Genomic DNA, 6271 nt, shown 5'->3' with positions numbered 1-6271 from the left:
TTTAATAAATACGGCATTTTTTACGTTTTCGGGTCTTATCGCATTTCTTAGTACCTGTCGCGTTTTTTGTAAATTTCGGGAACTTTCCGGCCCAGGGGGATCGATTTCAAGGTGACCATCGTGAAGAGGAGGAAATCTCTTTAAGAATCTGCAATAAAAAATTCACACCTCCTCCGGAAACACTCAGCAGAATTGACGTGAAACATTTAATAAATACGGCATTTTTACGTTTTCGGGTCTTATCGCATTTCTTAGTACCTGTCGCGTTTTTGTAAATTTCGGAACTTTCCGGCCAGGGGGGGATCGATTTCAAGGTGACATCGTGAAGAGGAGGGAAATCTTCTTTAAGAATCTGCAATAAAAAATTCACAACCTCCTCCGGAAACACTCAGCAGAATTGACGTGAAACATTTAATAAATACGGCATTTTTTACGTTTTCGGGTCTTATCGCATTTCTTAGTACCCTGTCGCGTTTTTGTAAATTTCGGAACTTTCCGGCCAGGGGGGATCGATTTCAAGGTGACCATCGTGAAGAGGAGGAAATCTTCTTTAAGAATCTGCAATAAAAAATTCACACCTCCTCCGGAAACACTCAGCAGAATTGACGTGAAACATTTAATAAATACGGCATTTTTTACGTTTTCGGGTCTTATCGCATTTCTTAGTAACCTGTCGCGTTTTTGTAAATTTCGGAACTTTCCGGCCAGGGGGGATCGATTTCAAGGTGACCATCGTGAAGAGGAGGAAATCTTCTTTAAGAATCTGCAATAAAAATTCACACCTCCTCCGGAAACACTCAGCAGAATTGACGTGAAACATTTAATAAATACGGCATTTTTTACGTTTTCGGGTCTTATCGCATTTCTTAGTACCTGTCGCGTTTTTGTAAATTTCGGAACTTTCCGGCCAGGGGGGATCGATTTCAAGGTGACCATCGTGAAGAGGAGGAAATCTTCTTTAAGAATCTGCAATAAAAAATTCACACCTCCTCCGGAAACACTCAGCAGAATTGACGTGAAACATTTAATAAATACGGCATTTTTTACGTTTTCGGGTCTTATCGCATTTCTTAGTACCTGTCGCGTTTTTGTAAATTTCGGAACTTTCCGGCCAGGGGGGATCGATTTCAAGGTGACCATCGTGAAGAGGAGGAAATCTTCTTTAAGAATCTGCAATAAAAAATTCACACCTCCTCCGGAAACACTCAGCAGAATTGACGTGAAACATTTAATAAATACGGCATTTTTTACGTTTTCGGGTCTTATCGCATTTCTTAGTACCTGTCGCGTTTTTGTAAATTTCGGAACTTTCCGGCCAGGGGGGATCGATTTCAAGGTGACCATCGTGAAGAGGAGGAAATCTTCTTTAAGAATCTGCAATAAAAAATTCACACCTCCTCCGGAAACACTCAGCAGAATTGACGTGAAACATTTAATAAATACGGCATTTTTTACGTTTTCGGGTCTTATCGCATTTCTTAGTACCTGTCGCGTTTTTGTAAATTTCGGAACTTTCCGGCCAGGGGGGATCGATTTCAAGGTGACCATCGTGAAGAGGAGGAAATCTTCTTAAGAATCTGCAATAAAAAATTCACACCTCCTCCGGAAACACTCAGCAGAATTGACGTGAAACATTTAATAAATACGGCATTTTTTACGTTTTCGGGTCTTATCGCATTTCTTAGTACCTGTCGCGTTTTTGTAAATTTCGGAACTTTCCGGCCAGGGGGGATCGATTTCAAGGTGACCATCGTGAAGAGGAGGAAATCTTCTTTAAGAATCTGCAATAAAAAATTCACACCTCCTCCGGAAACACTCAGCAGAATTGACGTGAAACATTTAATAAATACGGCATTTTTTACGTTTTCGGGTCTTATCGCATTTCTTAGTACCTGTCGCGTTTTTGTAAATTTCGGAACTTTCCGGCCAGGGGGGATCGATTTCAAGGTGACCATCGTGAAGAGGAGGAAATCTTCTTTAAGAATCTGCAATAAAAAATTCACACCTCCTCCGGAAACACTCAGCAGAATTGACGTGAAACATTTAATAAATACGGCATTTTTTACGTTTTCGGGTCTTATCGCATTTCTTAGTACCTGTCGCGTTTTTGTAAATTTCGGAACTTTCCGGCCAGGGGGGATCGATTTCAAGGTGACCATCGTGAAGAGGAGGAAATCTTCTTTAAGAATCTGCAATAAAAAATTCACACCTCCTCCGGAAACACTCAGCAGAATTGACGTGAAACATTTAATAAATACGGCATTTTTTACGTTTTCGGGTCTTATCGCATTTCTTAGTACCTGTCGCGTTTTTGTAAATTTCGGAACTTTCCGGCCAGGGGGGATCGATTTCAAGGTGACCATCGTGAAGAGGAGGAAATCTTCTTTAAGAATCTGCAATAAAAAATTCACACCTCCTCCGGAAACACTCAGCAGAATTGACGTGAAACATTTAATAAATACGGCATTTTTTACGTTTTCGGGTCTTATCGCATTTCTTAGTACCTGTCGCGTTTTTGTAAATTTCGGAACTTTCCGGCCAGGGGGGATCGATTTCAAGGTGACCATCGTGAAGAGGAGGAAATCTTCTTTAAGAATCTGCAATAAAAAATTCACACCTCCTCCGGAAACACTCAGCAGAATTGACGTGAAACATTTAATAAATACGGCATTTTTTACGTTTTCGGGTCTTATCGCATTTCTTAGTACCTGTCGCGTTTTTGTAAATTTCGGAACTTTCCGGCCAGGGGGGATCGATTTCAAGGTGACCATCGTGAAGAGGAGGAAATCTTCTTTAAGAATCTGCAATAAAAAATTCACACCTCCTCCGGAAACACTCAGCAGAATTGACGTGAAACATTTAATAAATACGGCATTTTTTACGTTTTCGGGTCTTATCGCATTTCTTAGTACCTGTCGCGTTTTTGTAAATTTCGGAACTTTCCGGCCAGGGGGGATCGATTTCAAGGTGACCATCGTGAAGAGGAGGAAATCTTCTTTAAGAATCTGCAATAAAAAATTCACACCTCCTCCGGAAACACTCAGCAGAATTGACGTGAAACATTTAATAAATACGGCATTTTTTACGTTTTCGGGTCTTATCGCATTTCTTAGTACCTGTCGCGTTTTTGTAAATTTCGGAACTTTCCGGCCAGGGGGGATCGATTTCAAGGTGACCATCGTGAAGAGGAGGAAATCTTCTTTAAGAATCTGCAATAAAAAATTCACACCTCCTCCGGAAACACTCAGCAGAATTGACGTGAAACATTTAATAAATACGGCATTTTTTACGTTTTCGGGTCTTATCGCATTTCTTAGTACCTGTCGCGTTTTTGTAAATTTCGGAACTTTCCGGCCAGGGGGGATCGATTTCAAGGTGACCATCGTGAAGAGGAGGAAATCTTCTTTAAGAATCTGCAATAAAAAATTCACACCTCCTCCGGAAACACTCAGCAGAATTGACGTGAAACATTTAATAAATACGGCATTTTTTACGTTTTCGGGTCTTATCGCATTTCTTAGTACCTGTCGCGTTTTTGTAAATTTCGGAACTTTCCGGCCAGGGGGGATCGATTTCAAGGTGACCATCGTGAAGAGGAGGAAATCTTCTTTAAGAATCTGCAATAAAAAATTCACACCTCCTCCGGAAACACTCAGCAGAATTGACGTGAAACATTTAATAAATACGGCATTTTTTACGTTTTCGGGTCTTATCGCATTTCTTAGTACCTGTCGCGTTTTTGTAAATTTCGGAACTTTCCGGCCAGGGGGGATCGATTTCAAGGTGACCATCGTGAAGAGGAGGAAATCTTCTTTAAGAATCTGCAATAAAAAATTCACACCTCCTCCGGAAACACTCAGCAGAATTGACGTGAAACATTTAATAAATACGGCATTTTTTACGTTTTCGGGTCTTATCGCATTTCTTAGTACCTGTCGCGTTTTTGTAAATTTCGGAACTTTCCGGCCAGGGGGGATCGATTTCAAGGTGACCATCGTGAAGAGGAGGAAATCTTCTTTAAGAATCTGCAATAAAAAATTCACACCTCCTCCGGAAACACTCAGCAGAATTGACGTGAAACATTTAATAAATACGGCATTTTTTACGTTTTCGGGTCTTATCGCATTTCTTAGTACCTGTCGCGTTTTTGTAAATTTCGGAACTTTCCGGCCAGGGGGGATCGATTTCAAGGTGACCATCGTGAAGAGGAGGAAATCTTCTTTAAGAATCTGCAATAAAAAATTCACACCTCCTCCGGAAACACTCAGCAGAATTGACGTGAAACATTTAATAAATACGGCATTTTTTACGTTTTCGGGTCTTATCGCATTTCTTAGTACCTGTCGCGTTTTTGTAAATTTCGGAACTTTCCGGCCAGGGGGGATCGATTTCAAGGTGACCATCGTGAAGAGGAGGAAATCTTCTTTAAGAATCTGCAATAAAAAATTCACACCTCCTCCGGAAACACTCAGCAGAATTGACGTGAAACATTTAATAAATACGGCATTTTTTACGTTTTCGGGTCTTATCGCATTTCTTAGTACCTGTCGCGTTTTTGTAAATTTCGGAACTTTCCGGCCAGGGGGGATCGATTTCAAGGTGACCATCGTGAAGAGGAGGAAATCTTCTTTAAGAATCTGCAATAAAAAATTCACACCTCCTCCGGAAACACTCAGCAGAATTGACGTGAAACATTTAATAAATACGGCATTTTTTACGTTTTCGGGTCTTATCGCATTTCTTAGTACCTGTCGCGTTTTTGTAAATTTCGGAACTTTCCGGCCAGGGGGGATCGATTTCAAGGTGACCATCGTGAAGAGGAGGAAATCTTCTTTAAGAATCTGCAATAAAAAATTCACACCTCCTCCGGAAACACTCAGCAGAATTGACGTGAAACATTTAATAAATACGGCATTTTTTACGTTTTCGGGTCTTATCGCATTTCTTAGTACCTGTCGCGTTTTTGTAAATTTCGGAACTTTCCGGCCAGGGGGGATCGATTTCAAGGTGACCATCGTGAAGAGGAGGAAATCTTCTTTAAGAATCTGCAATAAAAAATTCACACCTCCTCCGGAAACACTCAGCAGAATTGACGTGAAACATTTAATAAATACGGCATTTTTTACGTTTTCGGGTCTTATCGCATTTCTTAGTACCTGTCGCGTTTTTGTAAATTTCGGAACTTTCCGGCCAGGGGGGATCGATTTCAAGGTGACCATCGTGAAGAGGAGGAAATCTTCTTTAAGAATCTGCAATAAAAAATTCACACCTCCTCCGGAAACACTCAGCAGAATTGACGTGAAACATTTAATAAATACGGCATTTTTTACGTTTTCGGGTCTTATCGCATTTCTTAGTACCTGTCGCGTTTTTGTAAATTTCGGAACTTTCCGGCCAGGGGGGATCGATTTCAAGGTGACCATCGTGAAGAGGAGGAAATCTTCTTTAAGAATCTGCAATAAAAAATTCACACCTCCTCCGGAAACACTCAGCAGAATTGACGTGAAACATTTAATAAATACGGCATTTTTTACGTTTTCGGGTCTTATCGCATTTCTTAGTACCTGTCGCGTTTTTGTAAATTTCGGAACTTTCCGGCCAGGGGGGATCGATTTCAAGGTGACCATCGTGAAGAGGAGGAAATCTTCTTTAAGAATCTGCAATAAAAAATTCACACCTCCTCCGGAAACACTCAGCAGAATTGACGTGAAACATTTAATAAATACGGCATTTTTTACGTTTTCGGGTCTTATCGCATTTCTTAGTACCTGTCGCGTTTTTGTAAATTTCGGAACTTTCCGGCCAGGGGGGATCGATTTCAAGGTGACCATCGTGAAGAGGAGGAAATCTTCTTTAAGAATCTGCAATAAAAAATTCACACCTCCTCCGGAAACACTCAGCAGAATTGACGTGAAACATTTAATAAATACGGCATTTTTTACGTTTTCGGGTCTTATCGCATTTCTTAGTACCTGTCGCGTTTTTGTAAATTTCGGAACTTTCCGGCCAGGGGGGATCGATTTCAAGGTGACCATCGTGAAGAGGAGGAAATCTTCTTTAAGAATCTGCAATAAAAAATTCACACCTCCTCCGGAAACACTCAGCAGAATTGACGTGAAACATTTAATAAATACGGCATTTTTTACGTTTTCGGGTCTTATCGCATTTCTTAGTACCTGTCGCGTTTTTGTAAATTTCGGAACTTTCCGGCCAGGGGGGATCGATTTCAAGGTGACCATCGTGAAGAGGAGGAAATCTTCTTTAAGAATCT

This window comes from Clavelina lepadiformis, chromosome 8, assembly GCF_947623445.1.
Source record: "Clavelina lepadiformis chromosome 8, kaClaLepa1.1, whole genome shotgun sequence".
NCBI lineage: Eukaryota > Metazoa > Chordata > Ascidiacea > Aplousobranchia > Clavelinidae > Clavelina > Clavelina lepadiformis.
This window is presented reverse-complemented; position numbering follows the sequence as displayed.